This window comes from Microcebus murinus, chromosome 5 (genome assembly GCF_040939455.1).
Source record: "Microcebus murinus isolate Inina chromosome 5, M.murinus_Inina_mat1.0, whole genome shotgun sequence".
Classification (NCBI taxonomy): domain Eukaryota; kingdom Metazoa; phylum Chordata; class Mammalia; order Primates; family Cheirogaleidae; genus Microcebus; species Microcebus murinus.
The window spans coordinates 66,127,316-66,149,949 of record NC_134108.1 but is presented as its reverse complement, the minus strand read 5'-3'; the positions used below and the strand labels follow the sequence as shown (position 1 = coordinate 66,149,949).

Below are 22,634 nucleotides of genomic sequence, written 5' to 3'. Positions count from 1 at the left end.
TGTGCCAAAATGTAAACCAACATACTTTTTCCTTCATCAAGAATGCTTTGCTGTGGGAAAAAAGTCAGAAGTACACAGTAGGCTTAGTGATGTGGTAAAAGTTATGAATCTACATGAAGGCTAATCTGTTAAAGGCAATATTCTCCTTATTCCCTGCTAAGTAGAAGGTGATTGTAAACACTAGTTATTGCATGCTGAAGTGTAATGCTTGTCAAGGGGAAAGTTCTATCTAATGTAGGAACTCCTAATCTTAAGATAAGAAACCAACTTGGTTTCAACTTTAAAAACAAATGTGAATGTCTGATACCTTTGTTTTAATCTCATGCAAGGAAGAAAAGTCCCGTGTTTTTAAATGCCAGATAAGATCAGAAGGAAAATAAAAACCTTGGAGGAAGAGTTTCAACTGATTTTTTTTTTTATGACATATTCCATAGTTTAGTAACAAGTGAACAGAATCTACATGTGATTATACACGTACAATTTTTGAATTCAAACATTTTGATTTTAGTTGTCATTAGAAGATCATCCATATATAGGAAATTCATGGATTTAGAAATTCATTTTTCATTGGAAGCAAACTTTAATGTTACAAGATAAACTACTAGAATTGGCTACTGTAGATTGAAGATGAATTTGAAAATGAAACGAGTTATCTTATTTTGGATAAAAGTTAAAAAGTAAATATCTGAATTTGCTAAAATTACTTTAAATCTATTCTTCCGTTCCCATAAGCATACCTTGTGAGACTGTTTTCTCTACTATGATTTTTGTTAAAATATACATTGAAACAAGTTCATATATTTCCAAGTAGTAGTGTCTTAACCCAAATTAGCATTAATAGGCCAGAAGCAAGAAGCTTTAAATAATATTCGTAGTGTTCATGAAAACTGTGTATATAAGCATTTAAAACGAGGAATTGCTACCTCCTAATTTAGTTATGACTCCAGAATGATAAAAGTTGTGAATGTAACAATTTTCCATTAATTGCTTATATGACACTTTCAATGAATAATGTGTATAACTTTTGTAATTCCTTTCCTATTTTTAAAATATTTTAGAATGTACTTTTCCTGTGTTCTCTGCTTCTGTGCGTGGTATGCCTCTATACAGGGCAACTTCCCCTCATCAGCTGTTTGATCCCCCTGAGGCATGGAAGGCGAAGATGGTGCAGGATACTAAATCCTTATATTAAAGTCCTCGTACCTGGTACCACTTTTCTAGAAGTCTCTTGCTATATAGAAACATGACTCTTACCAACTATTTAATGACTACCTACTCTACCAAAGCAATGAAGGCAAATAAGGGATAAATTAGAGTAGGACATGGTTCTTTAACCTCAAGAATTTTGTCTCACTGTTTGGATCGGCTCTGACCCCTGAAATTATTTAAGATCACCAGTATAAGTAATTCAGGGCTAAATCACTTCACTCCACAATCTACTCTGGTGAGAAGAATAAAAATTAACTCAAAGGTATTCTTAATTACAGAGCCTTTTAGATTTAATTTCAGAAACTGGTGCTGTTTTTTTTTTTTTGTTATTTAACAAACTTCTATTTCTGGTTTATTAAAAAGAATGTAACTTTGTGAGGAAAGTAGGGGATTTTATTTGCCTAAATGAGTAACTTTTTACTGCTTAATTTTAAATTGCCAAGTGTCCATTTGTTCCTGGGTTTTAAGTGATATTTTACATTTGGCCTGCGTGATGTTGGGTAGGCTTTAGGTTGCTTAAATGTCTTGGAAATGCAAGAAATGTCAGACATGGCAAAATGCAAATATGGTGTGGATATTTCTTCATGCTGTCTTGTAAAGGAAAATGTACTATTATGGATGATGGCTATTATTCCGGGAGCAGGACGCTGTTTTTCTTTATAGACAAGAAAAATTAGGTCTTTTCTGTGGAGTGTCCTGACTCATTCAGGCAGCCATTATTAGAGTTCTGCCAGCTTCTAAGCATGTCCGTCTGAATTGCACACTTGGGGACTGGGGAATAACTACCAGGTGCTTGTGTGGACCCATGAGGCCCACTGTGAATCAGACATGGCCACAGCTGTTTGTCCCCTGGATTCCATAAGCCCCTGCTCCAACTGGAGAACCACCTTTTAGGTTCCATGATACCAGGGTTAGCTCAGACCCTTATCCAACAGTCTTTGAAAGATCTAGCATTCCACTTCCCCCAGTGTCTGCCTGCGATCCTAGTATGTGGTGACAAGTCCTTTAGTAGAAGGATCAGTGAAATGTTTATCGTACGAATTGTGTGTGGGTATGGCCAGGGCCCCCCTCAAGGAGACCTGGCCTCTTTCCTCAGCCAGTGGACTCTGAGTGTGTAGATGGCAACATTGGTGTCAGCCTCTGCTCTCTAGTTCTCCTCTCCCATCTTTTACACACGTGAAGTAACATGCTAGTCGATTTTCCATCCATCTTGCCAATCAGCCATTGCCACAAATACCCAATGGCCAAAGCACCCTGATTGCCACTCTGGTCTCACAGTCAGTTATGGTATTGAAATCCATCTAGCCTCTGGTTAACTGTCACTGCGTGGCCTCTATTTTGGATTCTTACCATCCCCCTTTAATTCAAAAGCCCAATACCATGGCACTGTCTCTTCCTGTCAATTCAGCTGAGGACAGAACTGGTGTATTTATCCCTTTATAAGAAAGTGACCCCTCAGCCTTCCTGGGATCATGGTCAGATGATGGATTCTTCTGATCTCATAATAAATCCACTCTAGCATGCCCACCCTTGAGCCTTCTGACATCTTCCTCAATATTCTTCCAAGGTAATATCAGGATCTCCATTTAATTTCCATTAGGCTGTCATTGTGCTCAGGCTTCAAGGAGCCATCCCAGTGTACGAGGACCAGCTTCAGGTGTCTGTGCTAGGATACTAAACCACAAGTCCACAGAGTGCTCCTCTGTAGGTGAAGTCTCTCATCTCACCGATCTAGCCTGACATTCCACCCCATCACCCTCCTCACCTGTTCCCCCAATCTCATCAGTACATAACAGTGGGTCCTGCAAGTCCTTTAGAACAAGGCTATTCCCTGCAGGGGCCCTATAGGCTATGCGGAGACCCGACTATAATTATCAGCTGCTGTGGAAGGTTTGGGGAAGGGAAGCATCACCTTGAGGCAGCTGCCTCAGGTGAGGTCTTTGCAGGATGTCTAGGCAAGAAAAGGCTACTCCCTTCTAGCAAGGAGGGGCTGGCCCAGAAATTTCAGGGGAATTTGGGAGTTCAAGATTCTGGGACTTGTCCACCGAATATCTCTATCACAAGTCTCAGGGTGGCTCTACCTGTGTAAACTCTCCACACCTCTGGGTTGTGACAAGTTTCTTGTGGGAGTCCCACTCCATTGTGTCACAGAGAACTCCATCCCAGGTGAGGTGCTGTGTAGCTTTACTGTCTGGTTGTTCTCGTTGTAGCAGCCAGTAGCTAAAGTGGTGGAGCTGAGAGAATGATGAAGGGGTGCACAAGAGGTATCTGTAACAAGGATTCTCCATGCGACTTTATTTCTGAGGTCAGAGAAATACTTCATTTAAACCCAGAACTTTTAACACTCTGGGAGGCTGAAGCAGGGAGGATCCCTTGAGGTCAGATTGAGACCACCCTGAGCAGAAGTGAGACCCTGTCTCTACTAAACATAGAAAAAATTAGCTGGGCTTGGTGGCATGCACCTGTAGTTCCAGTTACTTGGGAGGACGAGGCAGGAGGATCGCTTGAGCCCAGGAGTCTGAGGTTGGTGTGAGCTGGGATCACACCACTGCACTCTACCTGGGGCAACAGACTCTAAGAACAACAAAAAAAACCCAGAACTTCTGGTGTGTTAAGTACGTTCACAGGGTTCTCAGGAGGCCAGGTGTTATTTCTGAAGTTTCTCAAACCCCAGAAGACTGAACTAAATCTTGAAGAAAGCAATATTGAGCTTGAATTAAATATGGTAGTCTTAGCTAATAACAGCAAGAATAATAGGGATTGCCATTTACTGACCATTATTAAAATTTGGCATCTGGACTAAACATTCTATGTAAACTTATTTAATTTTCACAACTATCCTGTTAAGTAGATAATATGCAGTTTACGAAAGAAACAGCTGAGACTCAGAAGTTAAGCAGCTTCTCCATAGCAAAATAGCCAGAAAGAAGTAGGACATAATTTGATCCTAAAATTATCTGACTCTAAAATGTTAACCATCTGATTTTAAAGGCTGTTTCTCCAAGCCACGAAAATTTTTTAGAGACAGTCTCGCTCTGTCACCCACTCAGACTAGAGTACAGCAATGTCGTCATAGCTCACCGCGAGCTCATATTCCTAGGCTCGAGAAATCCTTCCGCTTCAGCCTCCCAGAGTGCTAGGATTACAAGTATGAGTCACTGCGCCCAGCCAGCCCTGAAAATTTAAGAGAAGAAATGTATATACCAGTCAAAATAGAATTAAAAAAAAACAAAACAAAACAGTATAACAAGCTTAATGACATTGCAAAGTTAAAAAAAAGCCAAAAGCATTGTGATAATATACTTTTAAACTGCAGTAAATCAAATTTAGGGGAGAAAGGAAAATTAAAAAAAAACGGGGCATCCCTGTTACATAGCACCCTCTCGCTGCGAGGCACTCACTGAGGTGCGCGTCCCAAGCGCTAGGAGGAGAGCGCCCCTGCCCGCGGTTCTTGGTAATTATGGGGTTAAATGTTGAACTGCCATCCCTGAAATACCACTTCTAAGAAAACTTCTGATTTATGGGATACTGTTCTGGGCACTGCTAAGAGTAATAACTAGAAAAATTCTACTACAACTTGTCGTTTAGGGGATTACATATAATATGCTCTAGCAACAAGTCGAGGCAGATGTGTAGGGGGCAGTGGTGGATCTGGGGAATGTTGGGTCTTGGAAGTGGGAAACCAGCATTATCACACCTTTCTCCTGCCACCTCCAACAGGACCCAGCCCTGCTGAGTGGTTTCAGAGCTATTGTGATGGGACATGCCTTTGCTCCCTTCTGCAGGCCTGGTGTTGGTGCTCTTGCCTGTACCCGAGGGTGAAGGGGTAGGGTAGGAAGCCGTCAGGTCTGGTGGTGTCTTGTTTCCAGGCCTCTGGGGGTGTTACCTGCCTCTGGGTGGCAACCTGCCCAGCCAGTTCTCAGCTAACTCCAGTAGGGGCTCCCTGGACAGCTCACCAGTGGGGGCCTCTGGAAACAGCTCTTGCCATGGCTGCAGTATCAATTGCTGGTTCTCTACTTGTGGACATTTTCTTCCTTGGTAGCAGGGTTTTCCTCTGACTGAACAGTATCTACTAATTTAACTCCTTATGATATTATATCCTTTATTGGGTCTGATAGAAATCATTGACATATGCCAGGAATGATAAGTTGGTTAAGAGCCCGTTCCTATTTCTTTCACTATAGTAGTTTATTCAGTACTTTGCCAAACACTTAATGTTTATTGCTTTCTTTGGTTCTCACAGTAGCCATATTGATAATTCTTTTATAATCCCCATTTTACAGGGGAGAAAAATGAGGCTTACAGGGTTTGACTTCCCCATAGCATACAGCATGATTGCATGCAGCAGATTGGAATTAATCCATGGCTGTTTGATTTCAGTGCCCTAGCACTTAACTAGAATTTTCTTTAAATTAAGATATATTTTACATACCATAAAATTCACCCTTTTAAATTGTACATGTCTATGGTTTTTAGTATATTCACAAAAATGTCAATCATCTCCACTAAATCCAGAACATTTTCATTACCCTAAAAAGAAATCTCATACCTATTAAAAGCCATTCCCCACTCTTCTCTCCTGGCAACCACTAATCTGCTTTCTGTCTCTATGGACTTGTGTTTTCTGGACATTTCATATAAATAGAAGCATACAGTGTGATCTTCTGTGTCTGGCTTCTCTTACATCAGTGTTTTCAAGGTCCATCCATGTCACAGCATGTGTCATCCCTTTTTATGGCTGAATAATATTCATTGTATGGATATACTAAACTTTGTTTATTCACTAGTTGATAGACATTTGAGGGCTTTCTACTTTTGGCCTGTTACGAATAATGATGCTGAGAATGTATACAGATTTTGTGTGGTCATATGTATTCAGTTCACTTAGGTGTTTACCTAGGAGTGGAAATGCTAGATCATTTGGTAACTCGGTGAATTAACTGGACTTCTACTTGAAAACTCGAGTCTTCTCAAACCATGGAAACTTTTAGGCAATGCTGTAGAAGACTATCATATCATGGGGAGGAATTTCCAAAGCTGTGAATAAAGGGGCCTTTCCTTTGGAGCTTTGTTTTGATAAAATTATCCAGTAGCGATCAATGTTGTCACTGAGTGTTAGAGTCTTAATGTATAGGCTGGAAAACACATGATTTACAAAGTGTTATGTTTCTATTTGTTGTTTTCATCTCTATGGTATGGTTTGAATGGTTGTCCCCTCCAAAACTCATGTTGAAATTTAATTTCCTTTGTAACAGTATTAAGAGGTGGGACACCATTAAGAGGTGGTCAGTGGACTAATGCCCTTATCAAGGGATTAGTGCCCTTATCACAGGAATGGGTTCGCAATAGATGGGTAAATTCAGGCCCCCGCATCTATCACCATTAGATGACGCAGCAAGAAGGCTTGCCAGTTGCTCGCCCGTCCGTCTTGGACTTCCCAGCCTCCAAGAGAAATAAATTTGTTATAAATTGCCAGTCTCGGGCATCCTGTTACAGCAACACAAAGTAGACTAAGAAAATCTCCCATCGGAATACATTCAATTATTTTTAAAGCCTAATTTGATTAAAAAGTCAGACTAAATGTTCTTGGTTTCCTTTTCCGGCAACTGGCATTTGATGTCAGCCCGGTGAGCGAAGTGATTTTCTTCTGCAGTGGAAGGGGACAGGCTGCTGTTGTATTAGTATTTGACCTAGAGTGGAGGGCTGTGCTGTCAGGGCCAGCTGCCTCTGTTAGTAATTTCACAGTTGATAATATTTAGGCAGTCATTGTTCAACTCTAATTTGTTTGTTGTTGTTTATAAGTATATTAAAGATCTACTTATTTTTTATTTTTATTTTTTGAGACTGACTCTCACTGTTGCCCGGGCTAGAGTGCCATGATGTCAGCCTAGCTCACAGCAACCTCAAACTCCTGGGCTCAAGCAATCCTTCTGCCTCAGCCTCCCAAGTAGCTGGGACTACAGGCATGCACCACCATGCCCGGCTAATTTTATCTGTATTTAGTTGGTCAATTGATTTCTTTTTTTTTTTTTAGTAGAGATGGGAACTTGCTCTTGCTCAGGCTGGTTTTGAACTCCTGACCTTGAGTGATCTACCCGCCTCGGCCTCCCAGAGTGCTAGGATTACAGGTGTGAGCCACTGTGCCCGGCCTAAAGATTTTTTTTTTTTTTTCTGCGTTGATTGTACCCTTTATTTCTATTACATTGCAATATATACTAACAATTATACAACTCACCATAGGTTGGGGACTCCTGACCTAAAAGACTCATGTCCATGGTAATCAGACATGTAGATTAGAAGCTCTGGCAAGTTTAACAGAACTGTCATAGCACAAAATCCCAGGTTTAAGTATGAGGTTCTACCTTGCTCTGTAGACATGCATGCACCATTTGAAAAGCAGATTCTAGTTTTGCTATTGGGTTATGGTAGAAACTGAATGCCTAATCATAGGATGATCATTGACTGTGATTCAAACTGCCCTTCATCAATTATTACCTAAACCAAGGATCAGCAAACTGGCCTGAAGACCAAATCTGACCCATTAGCTGTTTTTCATAAAGTTTTATTGGAACCTAGCCATGCACATTTATTTACACACTGTCTATGATTGCTTTTATAGTACTATGGCAGAATGTGTCAGAAATCATATGGCCTGCATAGCCTAAAATATTTACTGTCTGGCTTTTCACAGAAGTTTGCTGAACTAGGATTTCATCTATAGAACTACAACATTGAACATCACAAGCAACTCCATTATCAAAGCCCAGAGCTAAGCAGACCCCAAATATACAAGTAAACTACACAACAGGTGACTTATTCCTATAATATTTACCCAGATCTACTGGTGGAAATTGGACACATGGGCATCCCCTAAGGCTGACAGGCTCTCACAGTGGCAATTAAGTTTGATTTTTGATAATGGATTCAGCTCATGGGCTTCATACTCATGTTTCCAAGGGACATGTCCTGGACATAGCCTGTGACTACCCTGGGTGACAGGGACCCCACTGCTCAACATGCTCACCATCAGCTCTTGATGCATCCCTGGCTGTGGGGCTCGAATGGCACCCCTAGGACGGGCTACCATCAATCTCACAGGGTGAAGGGCAGTGGTGTCACTATACCTGTGGGAACCTCAGCTGTCCCTGGGAGGGGCTACGGTCATTGTCATAGGGTGAACGGTGGTGGAGGAAACAGGCAATTCCTAGTGGTGTTTATTTCAATTTGCACCTGGCACAATGAACATTGGCAGTAACCAAATAGGCAAACACAGCCCTGGAATCATAACTAACACTGGTTGTATGTTTGACATCTGTCTTTCTCGTTCAAGCTCTTCAAACCTGGGCAAATGACTTTCCCTCTCTGAGCCTCCATCTCCTCTGTAAATGGGGAGTGTTAGGAACTCTCTTATGTCTCCCCCAAATGGATATGTTGACCTCGTAACCCTAGTACCTCAGAAGGGGACCGAGCTTGAAGATACGGTCATTAAAGTAGTCATTAGGCAAAGCTGGAAGTGAGAGGGAATCTATTATAAATGGGTCTTTCACACAAATGTGAACCAGAACCTTCCAGCTTAGCACAGAGAAGAGGAAAAAGAACCACAAGGGACAAGGACAGAGGCACCCTGTCTGGGTCCCTTGTGCTAGGAAAGAGCCAGACCCCAGCACACACCAGGAACAGCCAAATCCCACCTGGTTCTGCAGCCAGGGGCGCCCTTGGCGGATCCTGGGGTCCACCGAGGGAGGCAGAGCTCAGTCTGGGCAAATGCTAATTGTGAGGGTCAGTGGGTCGCTGAGCTAATCCTCCCAAGGACATCGGGGGTCTCCGCCATTGCTGAGGGGGGCTTCTGGAACCCAATCAAGTCCAAGTTGCCACTTTCAACAATTCCCCATTTGCAGGAATGTGAAGAGATGAGTAGGTAGTAGATCGATGTATAATTTCAGCCTCTTGAAGTCAACAGAAGGGTTTCAAATATTCAAAACATTAAAACACTTAGTGTTTCCCCAAAAGTTGACAGGAGCCCATGACAAGCTTGTGAAAATTTGGCTATAAACGAAGTCTGTTCCTCAAGAGAAAACAATTCTTTAACACTTCAAGAAAATACCTATATCACCTATTGGCCCTAATTTCAAAGACTGCCATGGTGACATTTGCTTGTCACTTGTTATATCTGAAGACTTCTTTTTTCCTACTCTTCTGCATTTCCTAGTAATATACCTTGGTGTTTCACAACATTTACAAGAAATGTCACAATCTGTTACTCGGCCTTCTTGGAGTGGTGTCCAGTTAACAAAAATAACAATGTTTTCTTTAGGTTGCAGCATGAAGAGGCTAATATGCTGAAGCCCGGGCTCGCTGCAGGGAGACTGTAGATTCTCACTTAAGCCACCTGGTCGTTTGGGTTGTGCAGGGCCCGGGAGGTTCCCAGGCAGACGTCTCTGAAGCAGAGGAAAGGGGACCTGCAGAAGGGGCTGAGGGACGGGACCGGCAGGGAGGCCGCTTCCCTACAGCTGCGGAGACCTGCAGCTCCGCTGGTGGATGCAGCTTGGTGGGCCCCGCTCCCCGCGTGGTCATGGCAGCCTCCCATTCCACCTGCTGCTCCTTCCCTGAATCCATGAGGCTGCTCCAGTGAAGGGGGTCCCAGACCCAGGCTGACTGCTTCCCCTCAGGGTGGCTGTGAAAGTTGTTGGTAGCAAATTCCCCTGTAACGAACCCTGGAGAAAAAGAAAACAAGCCCTGAGAAAAACCTAAAGATCTATTCTTATGTAACTTTGCTTCAGACAGGCTGATGGGCGCATTCAAATGTGAAGAATATGCATTGAACCATCTGCCAAAGTTGAATATATGTTTGCATACCTACAACCCAACAATTCCACTCCTAGGTGTACGTATGTCTGTATAGTCACTGAAAGACACGCGTAGAAGCATTTTTATAGAGCACTATTTTTAATATACAAAATATAAAATTACCTGAACGCCCTTCAATAGAAGAATCGATAAGTGAGTTGGGATAGTCACACAATGGAACACTCTACAGCAGTGAGAAGGAAAGAACTAACATTATTGATGAATTTCACAAATAGAATCTTGAGTGAAAGAAGTTAGGCAGGAAAGAATACATCCTATTTGGTTCCATTTGTATAAAGTTCAAAAACAGACAAAACTGATATTAGAAATTAGGACAGTGATTACTTTTGGAGGGGTAGTGATTGGGAGGGACGTGAGGGGGCTTCTGGGACGCTGGTCATTCTTAAAGTGCTAGTTACAAACGGGCGCATTCTGGTTTTGAAAGTTCAGCATGCTGTGTACTTAGGATTTGCATACTCTGTATCATTTTTAAAATAAATTTTAAATATGTATGCACAAATACAATTTTTAGGTTTTCCCCACCTCTAGTTTTAATTATAAAATAAAACCTTAAACATGATACAGACCATGAAAATGTAATCAATTCTAACAGAAATCCTTCATTTATTCAACAGATATCTGGAGAGCAGAGACTGGGCTGGGTGGAACACTTCTAGTGGGGCAAGGGTGGGATTTGAGCAGGACAGGTTGGGAGGGCTGGAGCTGGGCTTGCAGCCTCTTATCAGTAGCTGCATCCCTTCCTAGCACTGGTGTCTAGCTGTCTTTTCTCTTTGTTCTTGCCACCCTACCCCTAATCCCCTGCCACCACCCCTGGCTCTTTCCTTTTTTTTTTTTTTTGACAGGGTCTCACTTTGTTGCCCAGGCTAGAGAGTGCCGTGGCATCAGCCTACCTCACAGCAACCTCAAACTCCTGGGCTCAAGCAATCCTGCTGCCTCAGCCTCCCGAATAGCTGGGACTACAGGCATGTGCCACCATGCCCGGCTAATTTTTCTATATATATATTGGCCAATTAATTTCTATAGTAGAGACAGGGTCTAGCTCTTGCTCTGGTTGGTTTCGAACTCCTGACCTTGGGCAATCCACCCGCCTCAGCCTCCCAGAGTGCTAGGATTACGGGTGTGAGCCAGCACACCCGGCCTTGCCATGCCTTTTGTTTTGACATTAAACTAGATAATTAAAGAGGTGATCTGCCTGAAGTCAGAGTGCAAGGTACTGTCTTCACCCAGGGTTTTGGGAGAATCACCCAGGAGAAGGGCTGCTGGGACTAGAATATTCACCCAGGAGAGAGTCTACGGATTCTCCCCACAGAGAACTCTCCAAAGACTGGGTCCCAGGCCCCCGCCAGAGAGAGAAAGCTCTTCCATCTATCATAGTGAATTCCCTGTGGCCAGAAAGCAAAGCCTCTTGCTGTGTGTGAGCAAACAGTAGAGGGAAGGGCACAGGGTTAACCTGGAACTATTAGAAAAGTCCTAAGCTTGGTGATTTCCTTGCCTCCTGAAGACTGCTGAAGCTCAACTAATTAAATGTATTTGTTGTAGAAATTTAAGATAAGAGTCATCTCTCTCAGGATATTCTCTTAAGACTGTTTAAAACTTTCAGGAATGAATATCTCTGGGGATGATTCTAGATGTAAATAAGCAATTCAAGGTTGGTGTCATTTCTGTTCCACTATTTTCTCATAAAGAGTGGTAGAATTGTAATTTTGAATCATTCATAAACACCAAATTGTCATCAGTTATGTGATATTGGCTAAAGAATTTAGCGGACCAGGCTGGGAGCAGCGGCGCACTCCTGTAATCCCAAAACTTTGGGAAGCAGGAGGATCACTTGATGCCAGTTGTTCAAGACCGGCCTAGGCAACATAGCAAGACCTGATCCTTACAAAAAATGTTAAAAATTACTCGGGCATGGTGGTGCATACCTGTAGTCCTAGCTACTCGAGAAGACTGAGCTGGGAGGATCACATGAACTGGGAGTTCAGTGCTGCAATGAGCTGTGATCAAACCATTGTACTCCAGCCTGGGTGACAGAGACCCCGTCTCTTTAGTAAAAAAAAAAAAAAAAAATTTGTGAACTACACTTGCTCATGGTTAATCTGACTGAAGCTTAAAATATAAATAACATACAATTTGGAGTAAAGCCTTTAGGAAATAACCAGGCAAAACCAGGGTTAGGGAGATGCTGAATGTGAGGAGTAAGCCAACTCAGGCGGGGCATTGCCGTGAAGCCTGCCCTCCACCTAACTAAAGAATTGCCTTCCTCAGAGGTCAGAGTTCACCAGGTCAGAGTGCATCTTCCTTAGCTACCGTGCATGCATGTATCTGATGATTGGTGTGTGATGACGTGAGTTTGGGGGAGAACCCTAGCGGCCTCCCTGATGGCCAGCTGTACCTGAAGTCCTAATCTCACTCTGCAGGGACGCTTGATCCCAGCAAAGCTTTGTGCTGAAGCCAAACACTGTGTCATGCTGTGTGCTAAGGCCAAGAGACCAGAGAGTTTGGGCAACCTTTGGGAATTATAAAGAAAAGGCTAAGGCATAAGAGAAATAGGAAGGATTAAATGTTGGGAAGAGTGTGGAAATCTAATTGGAGAATTTAGCTTCTTGTTGACTTTATACTTGCATACATGTACCTGACATTTACTGAGTGCTTTTTCTGTGCCAAGTACTGTGCTCAATGCTTATTGACTCCCTTGGGTAATCCTCTTAGCTACCCTGCAAAGTCAGTTGCTGCCATCACTATCCCCATTTTATAGATGAGGATGCTAAGGCCCAAGGAAGTTAGTTTTATAAACTGCCCAGGGTCCCAAAGCATGCTGTATGGGTGAAGTATTTAAATAGACCCTCTTCTCCCCTTGCTTCTACCCATTCCTGCCTCAGCCAGCCTTGGGAGAGAATTGAGAAGGGGCAACATGTGGTCATCTTTGAACAGTGGTGTGGAGAGACTCCATGCAGTACTGGTGTTTCCAGACCACGATGTCTCCTTTTGCAGGTGGCAGACACCATCAGCATGAAATCACATCTAACCTGGACATGCTGATAGTTGCAGCTTTTAAAAAGAGTTACTAGAGGTCACAATGGGTTAGGGGAAATAGGGGATGGAAGGAAGTTGTCATGGTAGCTGAAATTTCTGTCAAATGGACATTAGGTTAAGAAATACCCATCGCGGCCGGGCGCGGTGGCGCAGTGGCTCACGCCTGTAATCCTAGCTCTCTAGGAGGCCGAGGTGGCCGATTTGCTCAAGGTCAGGAGTTCGAAACCAGCCTGAGCAAGAGCGAGACCCCGTCTCTACTATAAATAGAAATTAATTGGCCAAATAATATATATAGAAAAAATTAGCTGGGCATGGTTGGTACATGCCTGTAGTCCCAGCTACTCGGGAGGCTGAGGCAGCAGGATTGCTTGAGCCCAGGAGTTTGAGGTTGCTGTGAGCTAGGCTGATGCCACAGCACTGCAGCCTAGGCAACAGAGTGAGACTCTGTCTCAAAAAAAAAAAGGGGAAATACCCATGGCAGAGTGATTGACTAAAATAGGACTCTGAAATAAAGACCGGAGAGTTAGCAGCAACTGGTTCTGGAGGATCACGTGGCAGGCTTTGATACGCAGGAGCAAGTGTGTGTGGCTGGGAGGGGTTAGTGGTCGCCCCGAGGTCACGGGCTTGCTGACTCGCAGGCATCCTCCAGCCCCGGAAGAAAGCCCCTGTCTTCTCTGGAAAATAGAAGAAATGCGTTTGACACAGGGGAGCTCTGGCTCTTGGCCACCAAGGTGTGGGTGTGTGTCTGTAACTTTGAAAATGCAGCGCAGCCTATGATTATAAGTGACTCAGACAAGTTATTATTAAAGGGTTATGGAGCATCCTTTACGGTAAGGCATTCATATTCAGTTCTTGTGGCTGCTGTAACAAATTATCACAAACTGTATGGCTTCAAACAGCAATTCATTCTCTCTCAATTCTGGAGGTCAGAAGTCTGCAATCCGAGTGTTGGCAGGGCTAGAGGAGAGTCTTTCCTCTCTGCTTCCATCCTCTGGTAGCTCTGGGTGTTCCCTGGCTTGTGGCCACATCACTGCCCTCCCTGCCTCTGTGGTCACATGGCCTCTTCCTCTTTTGTCTCAGAACTCTTTGCCTCTCATTACAGGATTCATGTGATTACCCTCCCAGATAGTCCAGGATAAACTTAGGATCCTTAACTTAATCGCATCTTTTGTTGTGTAAATTAATACAGGTTCTGGGGACTAAGTCGTGGACATATCCCTGGGGGGGGGCACCACTCAGCTCACTACAGAATTCATTTATTTGGGCTCATGGAAAATTAAGAGAAGGCACTTGCTGTTTAAGAGTCTATAACATAGTTGGGTAAGTGTAGATACATTTATTTAATAAGCAGGTATTGTTCACATGCCACGTGTTGCTCACCTGCCAGGCTGTGGGATGGCATTGCATTCACAGAGAGGAATGAGACGCAGCCCCTGTGCTGAAGAAGCCTAGGGTCTCGGAGGAAAGACGTTGTACACAGGGTTAACCCGAAACGGTCTCAGTCTCTTGTGTGGCCCAGTGTTTGTATGGAGATATTCAAAGAAGCACAATCCAAAGACCAAAAGAATTTTATTCATTCATTTTTTGTTTTCAAAAGTAAAGGAAACCCAATTCATAACCCCTAGTAACAATTTTCATATCCTTTTCCCCCCTAATTTGCTCACATTCCACAATGTTAAGGAGCTATTGGTTACCACAACCCTAAAGAAACTAGCTCCATCCCCTATTCTGCATGGCATTCTCTCTCTCCCCTTCTCTCTTTCCTCCCCTCTTCTATCTCTCCCCTCTGTTATGTAGATTGGCTTACCCTCCCTCCATAAGTTAACATTCTTCCTTCCCATCCCTCCTGCCTGTCCTCTAATTCTGCATCCTAAAGCCCAAGCCCAGGAGCTTCTCTGGTCAGGACAGTCTCTACAAAGAGAGGCAGATGGGAGAAGCCTTTTGACTCAGAAGGTAGGAAGAGAGGCCAACAGTACTGACACAACATGATTGCAGTCCAGTTTGGCAAGTATTAGTGAGTTAAAAAATACATTATTTTTTTACTGGCGTCATTCAATTTTTGCAGGAAGAAAAAAACAAAACTGTTTTTCCCCCTATTTTACACATGCGGTGATGGGCTCATAGTCCTTAAGAAACTTGCCCAAAATAAGTAGCAGAGCTGTGATTTGAGTTCAGGGTAGGGTGATTTCAGCTGCGGGACCCTGGAAGATAGAAGAGTGTTGGTGGAATCCTCTAAGAGGAAGATACTTTTGAATTGGGTATCTTTGAAGGCTGAGGAAGAATCTGGAAAAGATCTAAAGAGAATTCTAGCTAGGCTTGTTGGCTCACACCCATCATCCCAGCAACTTGGGAGGATCACTTGAGGCTAGGAGTTCAAGACTAGTCTGGGCAACATAGCAAGAGCACTTCTTTAAAAAAAAAAAAAAAAAGCAAAAGGGCATGGTAGCATACACCTGTAGTCCCAGCTACTCAGGAGGCTGAGACGTAAGTATTGATTAAGCCCAGGTGTTCAAGGCTACAGTGAGCCGCAATTGCACCACTATACTCCAGCCTGGGTGACAGAGCAACACCCTATATTTTGGAAAAAAAAAAATTCTAAGCAAAAATGATAGAGTGGGCGTGGTGGCTCACGCCTGTAATCCTAGCACTCTGGGAGGCCGAGGCGGGCGGATTGCTCGAGGTCAGGAGTTCGAAACCAGCCTGAGCAAGACCCCGTCTCTACTAAAAAATAGAAATTAATTGACCAACTAAAAAAATATATATACAAAAAATTAGCTGGGCATGGTGGCGCATGCCTGTAGTCCCAGCTACTCGGGAGGCTGAGGCAGGAGGATCACTTGAGCCAGGAGATTGAGGTTGCTGTGAGCTAGGCTGACGCCACGGCACTCACTCTAGCCTGGGCAACAAAGTGAGACTCTGTCTCAAAAAAAAAAAAAAGATAGAGGGGGCCTTCAAGCCAGGGAGCAGGGATATCAGAAGAAGAGGTGTTTGGAGACAGAGATTGGGACCAGACCATGCAGGATTTGTGTATCACTGGACTTCGTTCTGGGGGAATATGAGTCCCTGAGGGTTACAAGCAGAGGAGAAACATGACTACATTTGAGTTGTGACAAGAGCACTCTAACATCAGTGATCACATGAGTAGAGGGGAGGGAGGGAGTGGGGAAACTAACGGGACAGAAAGGCTTCTACAGGCAAATTCAGTCCTGTCCCACTAACCCCCCGCATGGTCTGTGCACATAAAACACTTTGATAAGAGGTACAGAGGAAAAGGTCCATAGAAATAGGCACCAAAGACCTAGCGACTACTACTCAGCAGACGGGCACAGTGGTTATGGCGCCTGCTGCCCTGTGGCTCAGCTCTGTTCTCCGTCTTTGCTGTCTTGGAACAAACTGAAGGGGAAGGGTTGGTTTTTTTATTCCTCCCTTCTAACACTGACACATCAGAAAGGGAGAACTTATCTCTCATTGGCTCATTGACTATAAGATCTGTGAGACTCAGAGGAGAGAGAATTTAACCGCTGTGGGCTCAATGGCTCTGTCTTTCCTGGAAGTCAAGTTTAATAAATCCCCTCAACTGCCTGGCCAGGTTGTGTTGACTTGTGCAAAGCCCTCTTTTATTGAAGGTACATTTCGAGTCAAAGTACACCCACTATCTGAATCCCGAATGTTAGTCTGGCCTAGTGGCTTCTGTTTTTCCCGGAGTAAAAACCCATCTGCAGTAGCAGATTTCCACAATCAACCTGAAACCTGCTTCACCTCTTTCATCCTAATTTCTAAGTTTAGCTGATCACAAACAGAATTTCCAGAAACATTTGCAGCATCCAGTTAGAGACCACTGTGATAGCCCAGGAAAGAAATGACAACTTGAATCAAGACAGTGACCGTGCAGCTGGAGAACAGATTAAGCAACATTTAAATAGTAAGCATATAACCATGCTTCTATTTACTGAGCACTTCCTGTATGCCTGGCATTGTATAGGACGCGCACTACCTCAGTCAATCTCCGTATCAACCCGATGAGGTAGGAACTGTTATTCTGTCTTACACATGAGAAAACAGTTTTATAGTCATTTAAAAATTTGCCCAAAGTAGGTGGAAGAACTGGGATTTGAGGCCAGGCAAACTGACTTCAAACCTTGTATTTTTAATCTTTATGCTTTACTGTCTCAAATCAGGAGGACTTGGTGATTTATTAGATGTGGTGGGCGAGGAAGAAATGAGAGGAATGTTCTATATGGGAAAGAGGTAGCTAGATGGAAGATGGAGCCCCTCACCAACATGGCAACACAGGAAAAGGAAACCGGTTTAGAAAGGATGGTGATTTCATTGTGAACATGTTGACAGGGGACATCCAAGGAAGATGTCTGGTAGGTGGCTGAGTGTTTAAATATAGAGCTTCAGAGAACGTGATTGAGGGTGAAGAAGTAGACTTGGAGAAATCTGTATCTAGGCAGCAGAGGAGGATGTGGGCAGCAGGGAGGGGGAGTACTGAGCTCTTCCAGAGAAGAAAATGAGCAGAGAAGACAACCAGGCATCTCAAGGACCTGCAACACTTAAGGTACCAGTGAAAGAAGAGCCCTTTCATGAGAGAAAGCAAATAGTCCCAGGGATGGTTAGGAGAATGAGGAGGGGAGTGGGTTACAGAAACCAAGGAAGGAGGAACTTTGATGAGGGAGGGGTGCAACAGAGAAACCCTGTAAGAGCCGAAGAGTTACCAGTGCCTTTGGCACTTAGGTCCATGTAAAACCAGCTGATGGGAATGCAAAATGTTGCAGCCACTTTGGAAGACAGTATAACAGTTTCTTACAAAGCTAAACACTGTCCTGCCACGTGATCCAGTAATTGCACTCCTTAGTATTTACCCAAATGAGGTGAAACTTACATCCACACAAAAACCTGCCCATGCATGTTTCTAGTATCCTTTTTGTAGTTGTCAAAACTTGGAAGCAATGAAAATGTTCTTCAGTAGATGAGTGGAAAAGCAAACTGTGGTACACCCATACAATGGAATATTATTTGGCACTAAAAAGAAATGAACTGTCAAGCCACGAAGAGGAAGTTTAAATGCATATTGCTAAGGGAAGGAAGCCAATCTGAAAGGCTACATATGGTATGAGTCCAGCTATATGGCGTTATAGGTAGAGCAAAACTAAGGAGACAGTAAAAAGATCAGTGGTTGCCAGGGCTTGGGGGCAAGGGAGGAATGAATTGATGGAGCAGGGGATCTTTAGGGCAGTGAGACTACTCTGTCGAGTGTATAGCATTATGCACCTGTCAAAACCCATGAGGCTGTACAGCACAGAGAGCGAACCCTAATATATACTATGGACTTCAGTTAACTTATCAATATGGACTCAATTGTAACAAATACACCACAGTAATGCAAGACGCTGTAATAGAGGAAATTGCATGGGGTGGAGATGGGCTAAGGACTACATGGGAACTCTTTGTACTTTCTGCCTAGTTTTTTCTGTAAACTTAAAACTGCTCTTAAAAAAAATAAACTCAGAGGAAAAAAAAAAGGAAAGGAGGGACTAAAAAGAAATAAATGAAGGAGAGGAGGAGGAAAGAAGTCCATGTACTTAGTCTTGAGAGTGCAGCATAAAACCATTATATTAATTGAATTCTGTGTGCCTGAGTTTCAAGTAGAGTAAAAACATGACTAGTCGCTGTTCTGTGTACCAGCTTCCCCATCACACATGCAAGATACAGTCCAGTTTCTCTGGCACGATGTGAAAATTTTCCACGGCGTGATTGTCATCTTATTTTCTGACATCGACTCTGGTGGCTGCCGTGTTATAAGCTCCAGCTGCAGTTGCCTCGGTGTTTCTCTTTGCTCCTCGTGACCCACACTCCCACTCTGCCGTTTTATCCTTGCTGTTTCCCCTGCCCGTGTCTGCCTGGACGTCTCTACCTAACAAAACCTGCACATCTAACACCTCTGTGAAGGTGTTAGGTGTCTGAAAGCCATCCTGACCTCCTTTACCTCAGCACGTCAAGTGGGGATGATCGTCTCCCAGTTTCCATAGTTCTTTGCACCCATCTCTTCAATAAATGCCCAGTATACCACCAAATAAATCACAGCAGAAAAAGTTTCAGTGGCAATATTAGGGACAGAAAGGAGCCAGATGAAAGCAGATTTAAGGATTGGATGGGAGTTGAGGTATGGCTACATGGAAACTGGACTACTCTCTGGGGATTGATTGGTTTTATTATGTGTTGCTTATTTGGATTTTTTTCTTTAAGGAAACATTCGGGGTTTTGGCCAACAGGAGTTGAGGGTAGTGAGGAGAACATTCCTGGAGTGGCTGTGGTGCTGTCTGGTGCCTTGGGGCTGACCTGTCTCACTAGGACAGGGGCTGCCTCAAAGGTCAGTGATTCTTCTGGCCCCAGGAGCTGTACATCTCTATTTTGGAGAGCAAGGGAGAGAGGAATGACTATGTATAACACCCCCATTATCTCTTGGGAGGTCTAGAGCCATAGCCCGCCTCATCTGCTTGGAAAGAAAAACGATTAGTTGACTAAGTGAACACTGCCTCCATTTCTTATGGGATCCACAGACTCCTGAAGACCAGTTGATGACTACAGTAAAATTGGTTAGTAGATTTCTATAGTCCATTTAATGGACATTAAAGGCCAACTCTGTTCCAGGCACCATGGCGGGTTCTGGGATACAAGATGACCAGGACAGGGTTCCTGGCCTCCAGAGAGTTCCATGTAACTGGGGAGACAACCTCGAGCCGGTGTCAGCAGTTACACTGGGAGGGGAGCTGTCTTGGTCTGCGAGGGCCACCATAATAAAACACCAAGACTGGATGGCTCCAACAACAGAAGTATATTTTCTCACAGTCTAGAGGCTGAAAGTCCCAGATCAAAGTTCAGCAGGGTTCACTTTCTGGTGAGGGCTGTCTTCTTGGGTTGCAGATGGCCGTTTTGTCCTTACAGGGGCTCTCTTCTGGGCATGTGCACTGAGAGAGGGGAGAGAGTTGTGTACATGTGCTAACCCTATCAGAACACTAATCCCATCAGGTCGGGGCCTTGCGTTTATGACCGAATTTCACCTTAATTACCTATTTCTGAATATGGTCACACTGGGGGTTTGAACTTCAACATATGCATTTAGAGGAGACAATTCACTCCGTGGCAGGGGCTTATGGAAAACTGTAGGTGACCATATTGTCTAGGGAAAGGAAGAGATAGCATAAGGCCTGGCAGAGATGACACTTGGACTGAGTTTTGAGCATATGGATGGTCATTTGCCGACTGATGGGAGTGCCCAGCCCCCAAGTTGGAGGCACTGGTGGTCTAGCCATGCTGGTCAGTCACAAAGTTATTGTCTTGCATAAAAATGGGAGGTCTCTACATGTCAAGCCTTCTATCAGTCACACCTTTATTCGATGATACGTGCTTATTCCTCCTGTATGATTTTCATGTCTGTAAGCAGCTTTTCTTGTTGGTAGAGTATGTCATATGCTTCCTGAGTAATATTCAGCTGTCACTCAACTTTCACCGCAACAGCCTCTTTATGCCTCCTGCGAAGGTGGTGGTTTCAAAGATTCAGTGACTGTCAGATTCAGAAGAGAAGAGTTATTGCATTTGAAACGGTTCAAGAAATAAATATACCTGTTCCTTTGCAATGGTGGGGAGTATAGCATGAGTCGTGGGCTTGCTAAAGAGCATCTCTACTCTGTCCTTTCTTTTACAGACACTGGTTCTGTGAACAGTCAGTGCTGTGTGCTGTATGTCCTCATGGATAGCACTGTGTTAAGGGGCCCTACCTGTGGGCGTCGATGCTCTCAGGAGAAGGAAATGTCCTGGCAGCTGTGAGAGAATGGACCACTCCCTGCTTTATTCTTCTTTTGCACTTGGTTTACATTTCTCTTCTGGCACGTGATCTTTTTGGCCCTGCTCGTGGCTTATCAGTGGCCAGATGAGTTTCTTTAAATAGGGACTGAGTCACATTCATCTCTGTGATAACCTCACTTGTCCTCCAGTGGTGATCACATCATCCCAGTCGTGATCCCTTTTGGACAAACTTGTGTGAGTGTTATATATTGTTTTAAAATGCTTGCATAATAGTTCTACTGGCAATTTGTTTCCCCAGTGGAATTCAACCTCTCTGCAACGCGCCGGCCAGAGTCCCACGCTGTTCTCCTGCCCTTGGTGTCAGCCAGAGGGTGGCCAGAGCAGAATCACAGCCCATTGCCCATAGGAGCTGCCACCCTCGGGGACATGGGGTGAGGCTTTGGGACGGGAGGGTGCTCAGAAGGTTTGTGTGGACAGAGTGATTTTCCCATCTCCTGTGTCTGTAATTCTCTTTAGAGACAAAGAGGTAAATGGGGGGATATTAGCTCAAATCAAAATGAAAGCCCTCTTCCTGTCTGTGATCTGTCCAGGTGGGAAGTTGGATTTCTGCTGCTTCAACAAGTGGGCCGGAGGACACACATGCGGTGTTTAGGGCCACCGACAGCGCTTGTAACAGCTTCGGAAGGGGCCCCGCTCCGTCTTCTCCCCCTTCCCTGCGCAGACCGTCCAGGGGCGGGTTTGGGAGAGGAACGTCAGGAACAGCTGCTCAGCCAGACCCTTGTCTCCCGTGCTGCCTGCCGCAGTCCCCGTGCTGAAGTCTCTGCCGAGGAGGGCGGAGTGTCTGGGCTCTGCTGCTCCCACAAAGCGAGCGTTTCCCTAACTGTTATCATAGAGGCAGTTTGTTGCAGATTTGATTGCTTCCTGCATCCTCCCTCCCTCACAAACACGCACATTCATCTCTCCTTGAATTGCTGCCGAAAGATTGCAAACTTCGTGCCTCTGTCATCTGAGCGTCATTCAGAAACGTTCCTGGATCTGTGAATTATTGTTCCCTGACTCTTCTCAATCAGGGCAGTGTTACAGGTCCTCTGCCGGTGGGAGGGAGCAGTTCATTAAAATCCGAAGACCCAAGACTTTCAGAAGCTGTGACGAACAGACTAGCAAGCCACAAAACGGTGCGGTGAGAGCTGAATGGATGTCTTAATAAGCTGTTGGATGTGATTTGGCTGGCAGCGACAGAGGGAGGCGAAAAGAAAAAAGCAGCGAGCATCGTATTGTAAATCGCTGCAGACCCACTGGGAGTGACAGCCCTAGGAAGCTAATGATCTCTCCAGGAAAGAATTGACCGCAGTTACCCAGAAACTGAACACGATGTAGGCAGGACAGACCCCCGGATGTGAGTACTATCTCTTCAACGCAGGCTTTGGAGTAGTAGGGGCAAAGCTAGTTGTTAGAGCTGATGGCGCTTCCTAACCACTGGTCCCTGGGTGCCGTGGGCCGTCTCTGGGTGGATTGTGCGTAATGCCTGGCTGGGACTTTTGTTTGCAGGTCTCTTCTAGAATATCTTGCCTGTTGGGGGACTGAATGGAGTGGCGTTGGGTTATTGGCAAATTCTCCAAAGTATAGGGGACTTTGTTGTAAATCCCCAAGAAAACAGCAAAAGCAAACCTTGTAGTCCTTTTTTCTGTAAAAAAAAAAAAAAAGAAAAAGAAAAC

General features: G+C 44.3%; 1 protein-coding gene across 5 annotated transcripts in view; it reads left to right on the top strand.

Annotated features, from left to right (window-relative positions):
- The window catches only part of ANKRD6 (ankyrin repeat domain 6), a 179,120-nt gene that overhangs the window by 84,322 nt on the left and 72,164 nt on the right, over positions 1–22,634 (top strand). For 2 of the 5 annotated variants that reach the window (XM_012750952.3, XM_012750944.3), the window contains exon 1: positions 18,692–22,315. The exons of 1 other annotated variant lie outside the window; for it this stretch is intronic. The gene's annotated coding sequence lies outside the window, so the exon portion shown is untranslated. Of the gene's footprint in view, positions 1–7,427; positions 8,002–18,691; positions 22,316–22,634 lie in introns of those variants that run through there. 2 more of the 5 variants (XM_076003111.1, XM_012750948.3) reach the window with 2 other exon arrangements.